Consider the following 23,211-nt stretch of genomic DNA (forward strand, 5'->3'; position numbering starts at 1 on the left):
TCATGGGCATATATGATTTTCAAGATGCCCCTGGCAAGACTCCACATGAGAAAGATGCTTTGGTATTTGAAGTTGCTTTCGTCCCAACACCAAAACCCATTATCTTTTCAAGTTCCAGTTCTGGAATTTATTAGACGAGAAATCTCTTGATGGAAACAGCAAATATCCTTAAACCAAGGTCTATTTCTCCACCTGCTGCAAAGCAATCAATCATCAGAGACCTTGGACTTCGCTTTGGGGGCCACGTTAAGAAGGAAAAACAGCAAGTTATCTGGGACAACAAAAACTGACACAAGCTTGTGTGTGTGTATGTATATGTATATATATGTATATATATATATATATATATATATATATATATATATATATATATATATATAATGTGTGTGTGTGTATATATATATATATATATATATATATATATATATATATATATATATATATATATATATATATATATATATATATATAAATGATGCGTGCTGTTATCAAGACACTCAACTCTCTGAATCCCATTTAGTCCCCAGGACCTCTTCAAGTTGTTATAGCCAATACCACAGTGATGTGGTACTTAGACAAGGGAACCCAGTCTTACTCCCATGCAGACAAGCATGTTAGCTTGGGATGTAGCTTTACAGCACAGTCTCATTTTAGAGGCATCCCGCCTTCTGTCAGAGCGAAATTGTGTGACAGACAAACTGAGCAGAGTAAAGGCAGACCCTCTCAAATGAAAACTAGATCAGGTGTCTTCAGTGGTTTGATCCATCTGTTGGGAGTTGTCTCGCAGACCTTTTGGCCTCCTCTCTGAGCAAGTTATGCTGCAGGATTTTGTGCAAGAAGGGCTGGAAGACAGATGCCATTTCTTTTACTTGGGCGGGAATGTGCCTGTGTTTTCTACTCTTTCCACTGATATGAAGGGTACTTCTAAATCCCCCAAGGTCATTGTGCTGATTCCCTTCTCACCCAGGCAACAGTTGATGTTACATTGTCCATCTCGCCTTCCTTCTTTCTGGTTGGGTTTGGAGCCGATCTCGGCTCCGACTCTGCCACTTCTAAAGCTCGAAGAGTCCTTACTGGCTCGAGGATAACCCATTATCCCAGCATGCTTAGCGATAGCTACCCAGATCTTATTTGCCGCTTGCAGGGTTGAGATTGTCTTCTGCTGGCTCAGGCTAAGTAGTGATTTTTTCTATCAAAATTGTAATTGTTTAAGGCTAATTTCCTTTAGAATTTAGTTTTTTCTCTTCTGTATCACTCCTATCCTCGTTGTTTTGCTGTTGTTAGGCTGTCATTTTCTCTCAGGTTTTTTCCTGTGTGTTGTCAGCAGCCCTTTTTTTCTTGAGGGTTGTTCTCTTGTCTTATTATCCCTCCTTGCTACCTAGAGAGAAGCCATTTTAGTTAGAGGCCTTCTCTCTTTGAGAACAGTAGCCGTTTAATGTAGAGGCTACCCCCTCCTCTTCTGCCCGTCTTGTTTCTTCTTTAAAAAAAAAAAAAAAAAAAAAATTCCAGTTTAGTCCTTTTGTTTTGTGGTGTTTATAATGACCAAAGACATTCCTAAGCAGTCAGGATTCAAGAAATGGGACTCGTGTTGCCAAAAAAATGTGCTTTATGGATGGGCACATGGGTTGTGTGTATTGTTTAGATGCGGTCCACCTGCAGGATTCATGCTGTATTTGCCATGCCTTTAGCGCACTGGTTTTGCAGGAGAGGTGCAACAAACTTATTTTGAGAGGGTTATTAAAACCTCAGGTTGAGGTAGCAACGGATACTCAGCCCTCAAAAATATCCAATGACAAACTTGCATCTTCGGCTCCATCTTAGCTGCTGACTGTCTAAATCAAAATCTTCTGAACCTTCAGTGTGTATTGTTGACTCCGAAGAGTCCTCATCTCCAACGGCTCCATCTGTGGCTTCGGAGCCGTCCCAGACTCGAGATTGAGATGTCCTTCGCTGGACCCGGTGAGATCTGTGCTTCAGTCTCCACTTTTGCAGTCAGTGGCAGGTAGTCGCTGGTCCTTGGCCCACTCCTTTCGATCATCCAGGAGTTTATCGGATGATGATGTGGAGAGAACGGTGAAGAAGGCTCCTCAAGACACTGGTATTTGCTCAAATATTGTCGGGCCCAGCCCAGAAGGAAGTGGCACCATTGTCCGAACCAGTCCTTGTCTCTATTCCTCCTCCAATTGCATCCAGTTCGTAGTCGGAGGCATGGAAGTAGTGGTGTAATCGTCTGTTCCGACGTCCGCTCCGACCTTCTCGATAGTCCGCTCTATCGAGGGGTCTGGGCGCCGAGACACTCTAGTTGGCTCTGAGGGGGAAAGTGGCATCAGACCTTTGTCCGACCCCGCTCTCCCACTCAGAGCCTCGGCTCAGGTGAGTTTGGCTCCCACATCTGCCTCGGAGCCATCGCCTTTGGTGCAGAGGAGGTCTCCAGACTCCTCTGTGCCTCCCTCTGTTCTGGACTACGGTACCTTCGATGTGATGAGTATGCTGTCCCCCAAGGCAGCCCCATGTGTCTGCCTTGGATCCTTCTCTCCATCCTAAGTGTATGGAACTGATGCCACAGGGCGACCCCTCTTCTTCTGAGACTACTCCTGAGCATGCCTCAGAGGAGGTTCCCAGGAAGAAGAAATGTAAGAGGAAGCATGCGGACTCCCTTGAGTCCGTCACTTCTGACACGGACTTGGATGACTCAGAAGGATCCCCACAGTCCCCCTCTGAAGATGTCTCATTCTCGAGACATCCTGAAGATCCTTAGAGGGCAAACTGGAAGTCCCTTGCCCCTTTTGAGGATGAGTCCATGTACCTGGACACGTTTGGTTCCCCGACCCTCCACCTCCTGGGTGTCTCTGCCTTTCGACCCACTTTTGTCTGTAGTGAGTCTAAAGGAGTGGAGTGCTCTAGAGACCATGGAGCCCATTCCGAGAAGGCCTAACAAGTTCATGACCACACCACAGAGGACAAGACATTTCTCTCTAAAGGCGTGCCAGTTGATGCTATGTTGGTGGCAGCAGCTACCAAGAAGGAACTCGTGGAGACTTCCTCTTCTATCCATCCACCAAACAAGGAGTCTAGAGCCATGGATAGATATGGGAAGCGTGTTTTCTCTTCAGTGGCCTTTACTCTTCGGTCGCTGAACTATTTGACGCATTTCACAAGACGTCAGAGGGATCTCCTTAAAGAGCTGGGAGATGCCCTCCAGAATCAATCAGCTGAGGTAGCGGCTTCTAAGTCTGCTAACCGGCTAGCAACCCTAACCTCCATTTTTAACTCCTCCATGCGCCTGATTTCTTACGCAGCAGATGGAGTAGGGCTGCAGGCACAGGAGTGGCTCTTCGCAGACACTCCTAGATGTGCCTTTGTCAATTTGTGGAGCCCTTCAAGTCCTCCTTTATGAACAACCCCTTTGACGAGACTGCCTTGTTCGGGCCGCAAGTTCGAGAGACTCTTGCCAGGAGTGAACAAGATGGCAAAACTCTCTCTGCAGTTAGGAGTCTTATTCCCCTACATCCTGGCCTTATCCCAAAGACCAAAAGAGTGGCAAAATTTGGTTCCGTAAATCCCAGGGAGCTTCGCTAGACACTCGAGATAATTCCCCCAGGGACAGAGGGAGAAACAATAACAGGAGATGCCAACCTTGCAGCGGGGGGGGGGGGGGGGTCTGCAGCAGTGTGACAGGGATATGTTCTCTGCCAGGCTCTTTCAGAATCCCTGAAAGATTGCCTAGCTGCCAACCTCTGGTGGCAGTCGGGGGGCAGAATATCACTGAGCCTGGCAAGATATAACAGAATATGCATGGGTACAGTGCATAATATCCAGGGGTTACAAAATTCCCTTCTCCCAAACGCCCCTAAGAAGTCAAAAACCATCAATCCCAGATATTCCACCCAATCTTCGGGATGAAGCAGCCTTATAAGTAAAAAGTTTGCTGCAAAAAAGAGCCATTCGGGAAGTCCCCGCAGCCCAGATCGAATCCGGAACTTGCTCAAGGTTTTTAGTTCCAAAAAAGACAGGGGACTGGAGACATATCCTGGATCTCGGCAAGTTAAATAGGTCAGTAAAGAAGACCAAGTTCCGGATGGTGACACTGCAGTCCATTCTACCCTTTTTGGGTCAGGATGATTGGATGTGCTCTGTCGATCTCCAGGACACGTACTACCATATAAAAATGGACAGGCAGTCCAGGAGACATTTACACTTCCGGCTGGGAGACAGTCATTACCAGTTCAGAGCTCTGTCCTTTGGTCTCACTACCCCCAGGGTGTTCACCAAATGCATGGCAGTAGTGATGGCTCACCTGAGACATTTGGGATTCCAGGTGTTTCCTTATCTAGACTCGCTTCTCACTGCCACCAGCAAGCATCATCTCTTAAGGACCAGGAACCACACAATTCAAACTTGTGCAGGTCTGTGAATCTCAATAAATTGCGAAAGATCTGCTTTGTTTCCCTCTGTGTATTACTTTCATAGGCGCTCAACTAAATATAAGAGACATGATAGCCAAGCTTCCACAAGAAAGAGTGCTTGCCATTCGTCATTGGGTCTCTCCTCTTGTCAAAGTCAAAGGTTCAGGCATGGTTAGTCCTAAAGGTCTTGGGTTTCAGATTCCAAAATGGTGGACAGCTTGTAAGCACACTGACAGTGCAGCTCCTGCATTCCTAAACTATAATCTGACTTCAAACTAGTGCATCGCTTGGCAAAAGTATACCAAACATCAATGGATTAAAGCAGAAATACGAGTACTTACTTGTTTCATCTTTATTTTTCAAAAATTCTCATTCTGAAAGAAAAATAATTACTTGTTGGAAATGGAGCCCTGAACCGCATGGTATGGATTCTTCAAGACCAACAGGCCTAATAAGAGGAAAGTAAGAAGAAAATCAACTTTCACAAGACTTATCAATTAAAATTCTGCACTGCTAGGAATCTAGCTATACAAGATTAATGGAGAATCAGCCAGATCGGATGGAAACAGTAATCACAAAAACCAAAATGTCTGCAATTACTACTCTTGAGAAAGAAACCACTTCTAAAAGGCAAAAAATTAACAAGCAACAAGAAGAAGCTGGTAAAATGAGTCAAAGACTAAATCAGGAACAGCGTTTAACACTGGAGGAACTGAAAACTACTTTACAACCTTTACAAACAGAAGTGCAGGGTTTCTCTCATAAGCTAACTACATTTGGCTCTACTCTGGACCAAATTGTGCTTAGGCTAGAACAAAATGAAGCTAAAGTTATGGACAGTGAGCTAAAAATAAATGAACTGCAACAAAAAGCACAAACCAATGACAACATAATTAAAGAATTACAGCAAAAAATGCTAGATTTGGAAGCTAGAAGCCAAATAAATATTTTTATCATAAGAGGTATTCCAGAGAGCTTTGATAATCCACAATTTATTCCAATAATAAAAGAAATACTAAGCTCTCTTTTGACTAATAAAGATCTCCTGGATGAGATAGTGATTGAAAGAGCCCACAGAGCTATACAGTGTACACACACAAGTGATCTTCCAAGACAAATCTACATCAGACTGCTTAATTCAGCACATGTTCAACAGATACGGTCAGCTTATAAAGTTAAAAAGAATGTTACATGGAGAGCACATAAAATTACGACTACTCAAGATCTTCCTTTAGAAATTAAAAAAAATCGACAAACTCAGTAAATACTGCACTTACCTCATTGAAAATAAGATTAGTTTCCAAATGAAATATCCTGAAACTTTAACATTTTATTACAAAATATATATATATATATATATCCCTGGAAACACCTGACCAAGCAAAATCCACCTTTCTGTGTCTATTCAAAGTAAATCCTGCCTGAGACAACTTTTCATATCTTTTGATCCAAAAACAACATTTGGAAGGCTAAACAAGTGCTACAGCTCCAAAGAACTACAGGACAGAAGAATATACAACTCTTATGGGAAACTTCAAGCAAAAGGATGTGACGTGTTCTAAATAACTTTGCTTACCTGCATGTAAAGAAAATGTTTTTGCTACACTGTAATACTTAAGGTACTGTCTTTTAATAACTGTCTTCTACATTTATAAGCGGGAAAGCTACCTAACACTGACTGCATAGAGTAATGACTTTAAAGTGCATTTACAGCTTACAAAAAAGGAGTGTTAAACTACATTTAAAATAATGGGATATAACCATAATAGTTTAAGTAGTGTAAATACTAGACAGTAGTTTCAGTTAAAAATCATTATTCTACTGGCATAACCATTGAGTTGCTTTTAAGTGTGTCTATGAGCAAGGTACAAAAACATTTATCTTTTTTTTCTCTGTTTGATCAGTAGATGGCACTGGTTAATTATTAATATACGAGTTCACAAAGATGTGCTTATATGGCTTTTGCCAGTGCAGTGTTAAATGAAGTTTCCAATGCATTTTAAAGAACCACAGTTAGTTGCTATTAGCAAGAATAAGGCAAATGTTGTTGAATTTTAAAGTGCTGCCTTCTTTAAATGTTTAAAATGTATAATCAGTATTCTACTGGCATAAACATTGAGTTACTTTTAAATGTGTCTTTGAGCAAGGTACAAAAACCTTTTCCTTTTTTTTTTTCCGGTTTGTCCAGTAGATAGCACTGGTTAATAATATGAGTTCACAAATCCTGTGCTTTTATGGCTTTTGCCAGTGCAGTGCTAAACGAAGTTTCCAATACATTTTAAAGAACCACAGTTAGTTGCTGTTAGCAAGAATAATGCAAATGTTGAATTTTGAAGTGCTGCCTTCTTTAAATGTTCATATATTGTACTTGTTTTTTGAAAATATTGTTTTGTAAACTCTTTTATAACTCTTAATGTTAAGAATTATAATATGTTGCTGTTACTACATAACTTTTTATAAAAGCTACTTTTCTCGTTCTCTCTGTATAATATCTAAGGGTACAATTAACATACTATTTTAAGAAGTCTGAAAATGAATATGTAGTACATTAAGTAACAAAAGGAGTGGGATGGGCACAGTCTGTTAGCGGATGATTTAGTATTTTTTAGTTTCTTAACTCATGCACATTTACTAATACAGAGGGATGGGTGGTTAGGCACCTATTAATTGTTTAGGAGGATAGAAGTCACAACATTTATTCTTAAGATAAATACACTAACTGACAAAGTTTATAATTGTATTTTTGAGTATCAACTAATGAGAAACTTCAACAATATTAATAAAAAATGATAACCGTAGACTCATGGAATGTTAAAGGGATGGTAGATAAAAAGGAAAAAAAATAATCATGCACCTCACATATCAGACTAAGGCTGATATAACTTTTTTGCAAGAAACTCACTTAGATGACCAACTTTGGGTTAGGGAAAGGAAAAGAAAATGGGTTGAAACAATAGTTGCTGCAAATAATAGTTCTATGTCCAGGGGAGTGGCCATTGCTGCAAATTATAGTTCTGTGTCCAGGGGAGTGGCCATTATAGTAAATAAATCCTTCCAAGGAGAGATTACTTCCTATGAAGCTCACTCAAAGGGAAGATGGGTATTTATTACTGAATATCATACTTTGAACAAACCATTACTCTTTCTTAATAAGCCCCTGCTCAAATCAACAGCTCTTCATTTATGAAATCTTTACTATATTAGCCAAATACCCAAATCATCTGTTTGTTGTAGATGGGGACTGGAATGCTTTACTAAATCTAGATAAGGATAGATCGCATAATAAATGCAGTTATAATCTACCACTATAACACTTGAAGAATTACAAAATACATTTGAACTAGTTGACCCTGATGTTACATTTCAGTATGATAAAACAATATCAAGATTCACTTTCTTTTCAGCCACTCATAAAACTTGGTCCAGGATAGATGCTTTTCTACGTTCCCTTGCTTTCCTTTCTAACAAATTAAATTATGCTGTATCACCTAGAACTCTTTCAGATCATTCCAAAATTAGACTTTTAATAAACTTTCAAGCTCATAAACAAATATTTCCTATCTCAATGCCTGGACGTTAAATCTTAAAATTATACAAAACCAAGAAACAACACAAGAAATTCAGAATGTCCTAGCCCAACTCCAGAATGATTTTATATCCACTCAAATTCCATATGACATGCAATGGGTGGCTACCAAGGTGGTCATCAGGGGTATTATTATTCAAAAATCTGCATGGCTCAAAAAAAATATAACAATCTTAAGAATGAACTAGAGTATCAAATGCTGCTGAACTAGAACTTCAGGAAAATATTCTAAACAACTTGAAAAAATAATTGATTGGCAAAAACAATTACACATACACTATTTAGAAAATATCTCCTCCTTAGAATTAAGGTCAATATATCAATACTCAGAATGGGCTCAGACACCATCAAAATTCCTAGCTAGACTAAACATAAAAAGTGGACCTCCTAGGATCAAAGAAATAAAATATGAAGGACAGGTGAAATATAAAGACCAAGATATAGTGGACGCTTTTGAAGATATTTATAAGAAATTATACAGTATACCCTTATCACCATCTACAGACAGATTTGAGGATTTTATACATAATATATACTTTCCACAAATTACAGAAGATCAAAAGAAACTCTTAAAAACACCATTACAATTGAGAGAGATAAAAGCTGCAATAAACAAACTAAAACTAGGTAAATCCCCTGGGCCTGATGGATACACATCTGATTTTTTTTTAAGTTATTCATGGAACCTATCTCCAAAGATTTATTAAAAGTTTTCAACTATATAATACAATATGGTATAACAGACAAATACTTAACTCAAGGCAGTGTTGATTTCTAAACTGCATTCTGACCCAACAGATCCAGCAAATTATAGGCCAATAGCCCTCATAAACACTGATCTTAAAATATTGGCCCATGTTAATAGCAAATAGACTTAATAATTTACTCCCCTCTATTATTTCCCAACAACAAATGGGCTTTATGACAAACAAACAAGTGACAACACCCTCCTCTTGGATACCATTGTAAGACTACTTAATAGTGATAAATGCCCCAGATATGCCCTTACAGTAGATACAACCAAAGCTTTTGATAGTTAACTTACACTTTCTCTTTAATATACTGCCTTTATATGGTTTTCCGCAATAATTCATTAAAATGATCCAGGTTCTGTATCAGAAAGCTTCTACCACTATACAGGTAAACAAACTTATAACTAACCCTATACTCTTATCCAGTGGTACAAGACAAGGATGTCCTCTTTTGCCATACCTATTTAATCTTTATCTAGAAACCCCTCCTTCTGTTTATTTCACAAAAAAAACTTTCATCGTATTCCCAGAATCCACAGTACAAATCTTATATACTCTGCTTTTGCCGATTACTTAAATATATACTTCCAACTCCCCACTACTGACCTCCCAAAAATACTTAAAGCTATTGATGAGTTCTCGGTAATTTCAAACTATAACTTAAATTTAAACAAGTCACGCACGTTTCCCCTCAATCCTATTGGTCATAAAGAAGTGTACTTTCCCATGAGTGAGATCAAAATAAACTGTCAGATAAAATATCTAGGAATACTATTTACTTCGGACTTCAAAGATGATATAAACAACCTACTATGTACATGGACTAGTATTTAAAATAATATTGATAGATGGAAGAACATCAATATGCCTCTACTGTCAAAAGCTAGTGTTGTCAAGATGAATTTTCTACCAAGAAATACTCTCTCAATTAAATGCTACTTTTTCAAATATTCCCCAAAACGTCTGTCTTGCCATGGAAAAAGATACATCAAGATTCTTATAGTATCCCAAATCTACCAGAATTAAATATGGAAGACTTGTACTTGCCAAAGATAAGGGGGGATTGGGGTTGCCTGATTTTAAGCTTTACTATATATAACTACTGTCTACAGACTAATACAAATAAACTATGACTCGTATATAAATACTTGGACACCCCAGTGGACCAAAATCTGGTATGAACAGTTGAAATCCCTTGGCTATAATATCAAATCCCTACCATTCTTGAATTTAAACCAGGCTAGCATATACACGAAGAATCTACATCCACTAATTAAAAACATGATTCTTGCAACACAGAAACTATTTAAATCATTGTAATTAGCTGACGCTTTTGCCCTTATACAACCGTTACACCTAAATCCTAATCTACTAATAAATAATAAACCTGTAAATCTAACAAACTATCCCCTGATAAAAGACTACACAATATGGGATATATACCAATGGAAATACTAACACGGGGCAAATGAGACTTGAACTCAAACTTTCTAAGAAATATAGTATTATGCTTAACCAACTCCATCTTATAAATGCTAAATTCTCACAAATACACACGGACTTACAGAACATAAATTTAGTTAAACTAATACTTGAAAATCTTGTGATTAAAGGGAAAACAATTTCTAGGACTTATAAAATTGTAATGAGCGCAAAACATCAGAATTCTTTATAATTTTCAAACTATGGGCAAACGAAAAATCAATCACTGAAGAAAATAAGAAACTAGCCTTTGAAAATACCATCAAATTCATTCCTTTCAAGAAGCTGCTGTATACACAAATTATGGTAAATAGCAATCTATATTATACCTTATCTAAATTAAATAAATTCAATCCTAACTTTTCGCCTATATGTCCCCATTGTCTGGATCAAACAGCTGATATTTTGCATGTCATGTGGAACTGTACTAAGATACACAACTTGTGGTGTCCCTTGAGAGTAAGATTAGAGAAGATGAGATATGAAAAATCAACCCTTTCATGGGAGACAGCTATATTGCACATTAACATCAATCAACTTCCAAAAATATTAAAACGTCTTTATTACGATGTGTGCCCTTATTAAATTCTTTATTACAAAGAATTGGAATGTCATGTCGCCAATTGCATGGGAAAATTTTAGCAATCTTGCTATCAAATATCTCATCTCAAATTAGTTTATTCAAAAACAAAAAACAAATGCTATTACCAAAAATATTGGGGTTACTTACTAGATATAATTCTTGACAAATAAAAAATTTGCCCACAAAATGACATGAAAAGCTAACCTTTTAAATAAGAAATGAATGTAGTATAACCAGTTTTGCATCTTCCCCTTCTCTTAGTATATGTGTATCTAGATATTTTCCCTAACCATACAATAAATAGACTATCCCCATTCCACTAACCCTTATGAGACCAAATGAACATAAGAATTCTCATACTCTACTTGGCGATGTAGTGACTTCTAGTGTATATATTGTATGTATAATTTTCTCGAAACGAGATTGTCTTCTGTTTTCTTTAGATATGTGTTTGTATTGTTTATTTCTGTTTTTGAGTTATTGTATTTGGGAAAAAAAAGAAAATTGAAAAAGAAATTTTGGGGGGGGGTCTTGCGTTTTATGGCAGCTGCCATTATACTCTAGTCACGTTAGCTCGTTGCCATATGAGGATTTTGCAATGGCTCCTCTTCACTCAGTGGTCGTATTAGGATCTACCAATGTCACACATGATCTTAATCACGGATGCTTGCAAAAAATATCTACAATGGTGTCTCCACTCCCCCCTAGTCACTCTAAGCAGACCCTTTGTAGCCCCTCATCCGGTAGCCACAGTGACCACGGACCCAGATAGGGTGGGGGGGTTATCTGGGACAGGAACTTGGCAACCTCACGAGTACCATTTGCGCATCGATGTCCTGGAGATGAGAGCGGTGGTGTTAGCATTGCAAGCACTTCAAGACTCTCTTCATTTGGGCTATATAGCAATTCAGATGGACAACAGGTCAGTAGTGTGATACATCAACAAACTGGGTGGAACCAGATCTTACCCCTTGTCAGGAGGCCCTTCGATTACAGCAATGGGCGATTTCCTCTCAGCGTTTTCAAGTTGCAGCACACATCCTGGGGAAGTCCAACGTGATAGCGGACAAGCTCAGCAGGGCAATTCTTATGCCCCACAAGTGGTCTCTGAAACATGTGGCGGATATGATCTTCCACAGATGGGGCTAGCCATGTTGCGATCTTTTCACCCCACACCTAAACAACAAATGCAGCAGCTACTTTGTCCCTAGTTCCCCAACTGGGGCAGTCACCCAGCGATGCACTTATCCACGATTGGCCACCCGGGATTCTTTATGCCTTTTCTGTAATTCTAAAAGTTTTCAGAAAGCAAAGTTGTTGAGTCACAAGCTGATCCTCATTGCCCCTTACTGACCTGGTCAGATATGGTTCCTGTTCCTTTGGCATTGCATGCAAGAAGAGCCTTGGATTCTGGACCCTGTTCCAGACCTCCTGAAATATCAGTCGGGTGCTCTTCATCCCTCCATTCAAACTCTCAAGCTGCCAGCTTGGTTTCTCCACTTCCAGTCCTAGCCAGGCTTCCGGATATCTCACCTATGGTTCAACATATTTTAGTCTCGTCTCACAAACCAACTACTAGAAAACTTTACGCTAGTAAATGGAAGAGGTTCTTTTTCTGGGCGGAACAGAATGACATTGATCCTTTTACATCACCAGTTTCAAAAATTGTGGACTTCCTGGCTGAAACATTTGAGAAAGGAGCAACGACTGCTACGATTCAAGTTCAACTGGCTGCTATTTCCAGTTTTCATGTGGGTATTATGGGTTCTAACATCGTGTCCCACAAGCTATGTAGGGCTTTTTAAAAAGTTCTACTCTATTAAGGCCTCCCATCCGAGAACCTCTCCATCCTTTAGATTTAAATTTAGTACTAGTGGCTCTAATCCTCCCTCCCTTTGAACCAGCCGCTTCTTGTCCTCTTAAATTCTTATCATGGAAGACCCTTTTCCTGATTGCAATTACATCAGCTAGATGGGTTTCCGAGTTACAGGCACTTTCCATACGCCCTCCTTATATGGTTATTCACAAGGATAGAGCGTCTCTGAGAACAAATCCTTCCTTTTTACCAAAAATCTGTTCAGAAATTTGGATCAGTCCATTGAACTCCCTGTATTCTTTCCAAATTATGGCAACAAGGCAGAGTATAAGCTTACATCATTTCTATGTCCACAGGCAGTTACGATTTTATCTTCAAAGAACCAAGGACATCAGAAAATCAGATCAGCTGTTTTGTATCCTCCTCACGAAGTTAGCAAAGCTCACCAGTTTCCAAAGTGACCTTGTCAAAATGGCTGTCCTATACTATTACTTATCCTTATGAGTCCCGGGAAAGGTAAGGGGGGGACACTCTACTAGGTCCTTGGCTACCTGCATAGCTTTTCAAGCCAAGCTTCCATTAGATACTATTTGTGCGGCAGCAACATGGGCTACTCCCCATACCTTCATTACTCATCACAAAGTGGCCATGGCCTCTCAGAACAGGGCATCCTTTGGTTCCACGGTTCTGAAGTCTCTTTTCCAGTGAGCCAGCGAGGATTTAGGTGCTGGAGACGCTGTTGCAACCAGAAAGACGGAAGGCGAGATGGACAACATAAAGAAGTTATGTTCTTACCATAACGTTCCATGTTTGTTGTCCTGTATCTCGCCTTTCTTCTTGCGTCCCTCCCTCCTTCCCCATCCTGGATGATTGAGAGGAATTTCCCTTTTTTGGCTGAGTTTCCTTTACTTTTCAACTCTTGGTATAGTCCTTGTCACCTTTTTTCTGTTTCGGTACAATGGAGCAGTATTGTTTAGTTACAACTTTATTTGGTAATTTATAGCTCTATCTAGTGGTTAGTTCTCACAAATGAGATCTGGGTAGCTACAGTTAAGCATGCTGGGATGAGGGGTTACCCTCGAGCCAGTAAGGACTCTTTGCGCTTTAGAAGTGGGTGAGTCAGAGCCGAGATCAGCACCGAACCCAACCAGAAAGAAGGAAGGCGAGATACAGGACTGCAAGCATTGAATGTTATGGTAAGAACATAACTTCCTTTTCTCCCTTCTTTTGAAAATGGCCAGGATCAGTTACCGCAAGCTTTCTCACCAAATGGATCTACTCTCACAAGAAACAGGGGTATTTGATCAATTTTAAATACAAACTACCTTTGCCTGGATGAAAATGTCTTAATTCTTTGTAGTCACTTGTGTACTGAGAATGTGCAACAGGTAGTTATGGAGGCAAGAACACATGCTACTAGAAAGTCGTATATGAGCAAATAGAAAAGGTTTTCTAGTTGGTACCAGCAACATGACTGGCACCTATTCAGAGCTAGGGTTTCTCTGATTTTACAATATTTGTGTAAGTTACGATCTTATGGCCTATCTTACTCCTCTATCCAGGTTCATTCTAGGCCATATTGGCATATCTACTGATGGATCCCTCTCTTTCTATGCATTCTCATGTCAAATGTTTTTGAAAGACGTTTTACATAAGAGACCTCCAAGTAAACCATTTGCTCCTCCTTTGGGATTTTAGTGTTAGCTATATCCCAAGCTAACACTTGCTGCATTTGAACCAGCACATCTGGCTGATTTGAGGTTCTTAACATGAAAACAATTTTACCGATTGCTCTGAACTCTGCAAAGTATCTGAGTTGCATGCTCTGACTATAGGTCAGCCCAGTCTCATTTTTCACAGGAACAGGGTTTCTTTGAGAAATAATACTAATCCTGCTTTATGCTTAAAGTGGCATCAGGTTTGCTTTAAGCCAAACTATCAATCTCTCAATTTTCTTTCTTGAATTTAATGATGAAGGAAAAAGGATATTTCATGCCTTCTATGTACAGAGACTACTTTGGTACTGTCTTAACAGAAGACAATCTTTCAGATGAGTTTTTCATTTCTTGTGCAGGTAGGAATTTACAACCTCTGTCAAAACAAACTATTTCCATATTGTTTTTTATCATGCTATTAACTTTGGATCTGATGATGTCACTTTCCATTCTGTTCTGAACTATTGTGTTCTGATCCAACCCTTGGATGTGATTCAGCCATTACTTTAGCTGGTGGCCACCAAAATGCTCTTAAGCTCCTCCCTTACCCATAATACACCAACCCTTAACATACCTCAGATCTCATTTGCTACTTTCACAATTAGTGGTTGCCTTGAGCTTTTGCAGTTGGATTTAACGATAATTTTTTGTCAATTTTCTATTTTTCTGTAATAGTATATTGTGATGTCCTTCTTTTCCTATGTTGCAGTATTCTTGGTGTGGGATTTTCCACCTCAGGTGATCCGTACGTCGGCTCCTATACAAAAGCTTCAGCTTGGCTGCTGCTTTAACGTGGGAAGTCACACGCAGGGATGTAAACCAGGGACCTTAAATGTGAAGTCTGCACGCACAGACCTCAGAACTTTTCAGTCTCAAATGACCACATCGTGTGCCTCGCTCCTTCACCCCAAGACGTCTAAAACCTAAGTACCCCATTGGTGTTTTCTTCAATTTCTAGCTAAAGCTTGGTTTGCTGTAGCAATCCTTAGCCGATGTCCGCAAAAAAGGGCAAGTGCCAATGTGGGTGCCAGATACCCCATAAAGATACGCATGACTGCTGCATGTTTTGCTTAGGCCGGAATCACAATCACAACACTGGTCAGTGTGGTCTGTCCACACTAAATCTCCACCTAGAAAACCAACGGCTTAAAAAAATGATCTCTTAATATGGATCCAGTCTCTGAGGCCTCGACTGAACCTCCGCGAAAGAAGGCAAGTTTCCTAGGCCCTCTTCCTCTGCCGCTCCTCTTTTGGACACCCCATCAGTTACTGATTTAGGAGTTGAGGGACGTCCGATAGACCCGTCGAATTTTACGGCGACCTTGGAGGAAGCCGCTTCACAGTCGACTGGCACGTCCCTGGAGCCAACCCAGACACTGGCTGCTGCCAAGGTCGCGGAGGAGCCAGACACAGCCGGGTCTCCAGGCGGGATCCCTCCACCACATACTGCTACCCTTATCCAGGCATCCGACTCCAGGCGTACTCCTAAGTCTACCCCAGTCAAAAATAAACTAAGCATCCGGTTACACCTGCAGAAGGCCTGCTTGATTGGCAGTCCTTCACCTCTTCCTTAATGCAGGCCTTTCTGGTCCTTAGGCCTTCAGCCTCTTCTCCAGCTACTCTTCCTCTGCTTAGCCCTAGGCCTGCCTCTGCTTCTTCTCTTCCACCACTTACCTCACAAGAGAGGGAAGAAGAGCAAGAGACCTGTTATTCCTCTTCTGAGAAATCCATTTCTTACACTTCTCAAATAACCTCTCATCAAGAGTATTGTTCACCAGATGATGAATCTATTGAGGGAGGACCCCCCCCCCCCAGAGGATCTCATCTTTAGTGAAACCATCACCAAAATGAAAGCATACTTTAAATGGGACACTTCGCAAATGCCCGAGACTCAAGAGGTATTTTGAGCTTTTACAAGTGAAATCTCCCTCCCCTTCTGCCATTCCACCTGTCATCCCTGCCTATTTAGATCCCTTTGCCTCTGCATCTAAGACGCCAGATTCTTAGCCACCTGCTCCTAAGAGGCCAGACCACTTCTAAAAGGTGTCTGATGACCAAAAATTCTTAGTCAAGGTTCCCCTGGCAGATCCTGCTGTGATTGCCATTTCACCAGATAAGCAATCCATACTCCTTCCTTCTGCCTCTCTTGCCTACAGACAAAGACAGCAAAACAATGGATATAATTGGAAAGAATGTCTACACCTCTTCCACATTGGCTTTTAGAGCCATCAACTATCAAACCCATATAACCAAATATTCTGTAAACCTGGTCTCAAGCCACTACTCTGCTGGCTGCTACTCCTGACTGCCCTACTAAAGTTGACATCTCTTCCAAACTATCTCTGACTGCTCGAGTAGCCAGACACTCAATTAGATGCAGTTATGATGCTGCAGAGGCCTCTGTACGTTCTGTAGCATCTGCCAATGTTCTCTGGAGATACTCCTGGCTTCGTCTGCAACACTTACCAGAAGACTTCAAGTCTAAAATCTTAGATGCCCCCTTGGACCCTAATTTCCTGTTTGGCAGTCAGCAGACATGTTCAAAAATCTGCAGGAAAAGAGTAAGGAATTGCAAGACATCAGGTATTTCTTTTTGTCAGACGAAGCCCGCCCTCTGCTGGACCTACCTCTTCCAGAAGAAGAGGAACCAGAAGACAAACCCCTACCAGGTCAGCTGTCTCAGCTTCCCTATAGACAGCCCTTTCAAGACCGAGGAGGCCCCAACAGTGCAAGACTGCCATGCCCTCCTTCCCCTTTCTGCCCACGCCTCTCACTGCCTCCCCTTTTGGAAATCCATCACCACAGACACATGGGTTCTGGCTATTATTCAAAAAGGATACTTCCTCTCCTGGAAAGAAAGGTCACCCTTAAGGGGGTGTCCCCACTCCCCCCAAAACATCAGACACCTCTTCCCACAGATTCTAACAGACCACCTGAACTTGGGCACCATAGAACCTGTCCCTCCAGGACAGGAAGGAAAGGGCTTCTATTCAAGACTATTCCTAGTCCCCAAAAAAAAGATGGACCATGGAGACCCATTCTAGAACTTTCTTTCTTAAACCTATTCTTAAAAGTGCCCACTTTCAGAATGTTTTCCCCTCCAAATTTACTCCCTCTCATACTGCCAAGGCTTTCATGGCTACACTCTACCTGAAAGAAGCCTATTTGCACATAAGCATGCTACCCTCCCACAGAAAATGTTTACATTTCTCTGGACCTTCCTCTCATTTCCAATTTACTGTTTTGCTCTCTGGTTTGTCCAGTGCCCCCAAAGTGTTCACAAAATGTCTGGCACCTGCCATTGCCTACTGCAGAACACAGGTAATTCAGATTCTCCCTACCTAGACGACATCCTGTTCCTAGCAGACTGAAAAGAAACCCTGTTAATCCATCTAGAGTTCACAATGTGCCTACTACAAAGTCTGGGGTTCACTCTCAACCTCCCAAAATCATCCTTGACACCAGAACAAGACAATATTTCTGGGTTGCAGGATCAAAACGGACCTAATGAAATCCTTTCTTCCCCAGGACAAGGTCAGCTCCCTGACCTCCCATTTCAAAGCCCTGCTGCAAACCCAAATAACTGCAAGGCAGTTCCTAAGGACCCTGGGCCTAATGGCAACCACCATCCCCATGCTTCCACTAGCCAGAATGCACATGCAAAAGCTACAGTGGTATCTAAAAAATGTTTGGTCTCAGTACCAGCATCCTGTAGAGCAAGAAATCACTCTCCTGCCCTGCCTAAAGGCAGACGTAATTTGGTGGATTCAGCAAGTCCAGCTGAACAGAGACCTTCCTCTACCAAACCAGGTTATGCATACAGATGCTTCAGACTTGGGATGGGGAGCCACAATGGCATCCTACAGTGTCCAAGCAATGTGGCACCCTTCCTTAAGGAATATGCCCATCATCATGAGGAAAATGACAGCAGTCCTTCTAGCACAGAAAGCCTTTGTCCCTCTCCTATTACCAAATAATAGAAAACGCCACAGTTATGTGGTACCTCAACAAGCAGGGTGGAACAAAAGCATATACCACCTGTGCAGACTAACCTTATTGATATGAGACCTAGCCTCTCGAAACAGCTGGTCCCTGCAGGCATCCTGCATCCACTCACAGGACAACAAACAAGCAGACCACCTCAGCAGGACATCCTCTCAACAGCACTAATGGATGCTGGACAGGAATGTCTTCCTAGACATTGTCAACTGGTGGGGCATACCTCAAGTAGCCTTCTTTGCCTCCCACCAGAACAGACAACTGCAGACTGTCTGCTCCAAGACCTACTCCCCTTTAGCTTGGAGAGTACACACTTTCAGCATTTCTTGGAAGGGAAGTTTTCTATATGCCTTTTCTCCCTTCCGACTAATTCAGAAAGTCCTCCTAAAAATCAGGAGACAAAAACCAAATATCTTGTCTGTGACCCCCTACTGGCCAAGGCAGCACTGGTTCCCCCTTCTCAATCTAGCCAAGGGCAGTCACCAGAAGTTACCCCACAAGGTGGACCTTCTGACAACAAAAGGGAACCCTCATCCACCCACACTTGCAGATGTCACTGATACTGTGGGTGATAAACTTCTAATTCCCTTCAGGCAACACTACTCAAAGGACATGCTTTCAGTCCTGAGGGAGGCCAAGAAATCTATTACAAGCAAATCATACTTGGCTAAATAGGAAAGATTTTCAAAATGGTGTCTGGACAAGGGCGGAGACCCATACATCACAGATTCCCCCCCCTAGTTCTTGCATGTGTGTGTCAACTAGTAAACGGTGGACTCTCACTGAAGAGTAAAAGTCCACCTTTCAGCAATCTCAGCCTGCCACTAGACCCTTCCCTACTAGCCAGGCTTGACGTGAAGCTATTCTTAAAAGGGGTCTTACACATCAGACCTCCAAGAAAACCCATCCCACCACCCTGGGACCTTAACTTCATTCTGGAAAAACTAACCCAGTCTCCATTTCAACCTGCTAGTGCGGCTACTCTGCAGAGGTGCACATCGAAGACAGTACTGTTAGTGGCCATAACTTCAGCCAGAAGGGTGTCTGAATTACAGGCCCTAATGGCCTGCCCCCCATACACTACCTTCCACAAGGACAGGGTAACACTAAGAACTAACCCTTTCTTTATGCTAAAGGTGGCCAGTGATGTGTCCTTAAACCAATCTATTCATCTTCCCAGCTTCTGTCCCCTCCTACCAATGAGGGTGAGAGAATACTCCATGCCCTGGATGTACACAAAATCCATTAGAAAATCCAGTCAACTTTGTTTCCTTCCACCCCAGGGCCCTGGGCAAGACGGTCTTCAAACAAACCATCACTTGGATTAGGAAAGCCATTTGCCTCTGTTATTCACACCAGGGCAGTGGCAGCCTCCATAGCCTTTTTAAAAGGCCTGGACACCGCTTCCATACTGGAAGCAGCCACATGATCCACCATTCACACTTTCACCAAACACTACAAGTTAGACAATGTCTCCAGAGCACGTACAGGATTTGCCAGGGCAGTCTTGCAAGACTTTATAGAATCAGCCTCTTCTACCTCCACCCTTCCTTCCAGCTAAGCTGTGGTATTCTCCCAAACCAAGAATACTGCAACATAGGAATAGAAGGACATAGAATAATTGTGTAAAATCTTACCATAACCATAGATGTCCTTCTCTTCCATGTTGCAGTATTCCTTCCCACCCACCAAAACCCCCTTATCCTTCTGTCTTTCTCTCTCTGTCACTCATATCCTCAGGTCTCCTGGGGTCTACACCCTGTCCTGTGACGTAGGTAACAACATAATGGCTCTTTAACCCTATGATTGACATCACTGGCTGCTCCTCCTGCTTGGGCCTTCAAGTTCTGAGGTCTGTGTGTGCAGATGTCGCATTTAAGGTCCCTGGTTTATGGCCTTGTGTAACATCCCACACAACTACAACAGCCAAGCTGAAGCTTTTGTATAGGAGCAGACGTACGAGTCGCCTGAGATGGAAAATCCCATGCCAAGAATACTGCAACATGGAAGAGAATGACATCTATGGTTATGGTAAGATTTTTCTTTTCTGTAAATCCTCCCTCTTCCACTTATTGTAGGTTTTTTTTTTTACCATTGGTGGTAGTTTTTTCCTCCCTTTACACTGCTTAGTGTAATTCTTCATACCATCACTGGTATTTATTTCTTTCTCTTTTTCTATTAAGAGAAAAAGTTATTTTTTTCTTTTTTTTTTTTTTTTTTTTTTTAGATGTCAGAAAAAGGACCTTTTGGTTTTAAGAAGTGCCAAATGTGTGGGCACAAGTTGCCCTTGTCCAACGCTCTTTCATTGTTTGAGCCCGGATCACCTTCAGGTGGACCGTCAGATTTGTAAAAACTTTAATCCACATGTCATCGCGGACTGGAAAAATCAACTTATTTTGAAAGGGTTGCTACCTACATCTTTCTCTGAGGCTGTTGCTGGAACTCAACCCTCCAGAAAACTTGAGACCATTCCAATAAGTGTCCTAGAACTTCAGGTTCCTCGACTCCTTCATCCATGGAGCTTCCAAAGAAAAAAAACAAATTGGATCTGAAGACTGCTACTATTATATCCGTGTTAGATCTGACAACAGCTTCCTTGGATCCAAACCATTTGGATCCGAGGCCCTTAACCAGGAACTAGATACTCACCCTGTACAGATCCGGTACCTTTCAGAGTACCTTTTCCTTTTATGGAATACCAAACCCACTGTCCCCATTCTTAGCTTCCTTTTGTTATAGAAGCTGAGCAAAGCTGATGTGGACAGAATGATAGAGTTTTCTCGCGGGAGTTATCTTGACTCCTACCCTTTTGGTTGAGGAAGTCCTAGTTTGTATTACTCCACCTCTCTCATCTCCTTCTCTGACCCATCCATCAATTTCAGAGCACCTGGATCAGAGTATGCCAGGACCATCTGGATTGGCTCCAAATATATTTGTACTTTTGGCTCTAAGGAAGTCTGAGTGCTGCGGCTCCGATGGTTTCAGAGTCAGATGACTCTGAGCTGTAGCATCCCTGTTGGATCTGAGGCATTACAGTTGACTCTGAAGTTGATGGAGCCTTCTCTGCCCCTCAGATCCTTGGCATTGGACAGCACGGCTCTGACCACCACTTCTGGTGGGTTGCCAGTGAGGCAGAAGCATGGCTGGCTTCTTCCCAGGGCATTCTGCCTTTGGGGTTATGGAGCGAGTTTTCTCTGCTTCGGCAGACTATCTCTTCCCCTTGGATCTTTTGTCAGGATCCCAGATCTGTCTGTGCCTGGAGCCACATCATTCTACGCCACAGGTGCAGCCAGCTCAAAGTCTCTAAGCTATCCAGCAGGGTATTACAGTTTCTTCTGACGTGTAACTGGTGCATCCCACTGAGAAGTCCCTAGGAAAAGACTTGCAAGAGGAGACACTTGGACTCCCCTCAGGAGTCGATCACCGAAGATACTGATTTCGATTAAGTGGAAGGTTCCCTGAGATTACCACCTGAAGACGTCTTATTCAGTGACATTCTTGAGATCCTTAAACAGAGAGGTGGTTGGTCTTCCAATAACCCTTCTCCAGAGGAATCTGTATTCCTGAAGGCCTTTGGAGCTGGCCCGTCTACCTCCTGAGTTACTCAGCACATTGATGAGCTCATTGACTTCATCACTAGGCGGACGTTTTTGAGCCAATCCCCAAAAGACCAGATTGGATTCTAGCTCTACCTGTAAGTGGGGAATTTTGGAGCAAAGGAATGTCTCTAGAAACAATGGTCATGGCGGCAGCCACCAAGAAAACAAACTAATATACACTCAAACTGTTTAAAACAAAACCAAAACAAAACTGGAAAGCACAACCAAGCTGGATAAAAACGGCACGGACTGTTTTATTCAAGGTAAGCGCTTTCAGCTAAGCAAATGCCCAGCCTTCATCAGACAAAAGTCACTCCACACAGCTCTATTTTTATATAAAAAAGTAGTTCACATTCATTAAACGTTAATAAACCAATCATTGTCATTAATCAATTTAAAATGGTTACACCTATAATCATCATATTATAAAACCTTCCTTTCTTAATCTTTTTAGTCAGTGTCAAACAAATGTTTACTCAAGAAGCACCAAATCATACAAAAAAACAAATATAAAGTGTATATAATACAACAAAGTTACAAGCTACATTAAAAAAACACTCAATAGCATAAAAACTGAATGCTTAAGGATAGTAAAATAATTAAATATATTATTCAAAGAGAAGCTGTCTCACATTAAAGTTGCTATAAAATGCTATATAAATTGCCAAATAGCATTTACCTAAGAAGAGCTTTAAGTTTAAGCACACACTTTAGGGATGCAAAATCATTTAACCCTGGGGGGAGATGAGCACATGTTCTAATTTGCCAGAATAACTCTTGCTCTTCCAAATACAACTGCCAGGGTCCTCCTCTTATATCATTTCTAACCTGGTACAACACACAAAATGCAAAACAATAAAAGATAAAATAAAGGGTATGCGAAAATGTGGTATGTGCCCACAATGTAAATTTATTCACAATGATAAGAAAGTGTACATTAACAGGAAAAATTATTTTATCAAGGGTAATTACAACTGTGATGCACAGGGAGTTGTCTGTTCATTTTTGGGCAGTGCAGTGCTGCAGCAGTTAGCATGGTTGCCTCACAGCAACAGGTTCTCCAGTTTGATTCTCGGCTGGGGTACCTTCTCTGTGGAGTGTACATGTCCTCCCTGTGTTCGCGCGAGTTTCTTCTGGGTGCTCTGGTTTCTTCCCACATTCTAAAGACACGTCTGGAGCATTTTTCCCCAGGCCTCCACTGAAAAAGGGCCAAGTCCCAGTCGGACTTTCCCAGTAAACAAATGTTAAATAAATACATACATCTTTATGTGAT

General features: G+C 41.4%; 1 protein-coding gene across 1 annotated transcript in view; it reads left to right on the forward strand.

The window, feature by feature from the left end:
- PIWIL1 (piwi like RNA-mediated gene silencing 1) overlaps positions 1-23,211 on the forward strand; it is a 949,244-nt gene that overhangs the window by 885,642 nt on the left and 40,391 nt on the right. The gene's annotated exons all lie outside the window — the stretch shown is intronic.

Source organism: Protopterus annectens, chromosome 4.part0 (genome assembly GCF_019279795.1).
Source record: "Protopterus annectens isolate FY-2018-M chromosome 4.part0, PAN1.0, whole genome shotgun sequence".
Lineage (NCBI taxonomy): Eukaryota > Metazoa > Chordata > Ceratodontiformes > Protopteridae > Protopterus > Protopterus annectens.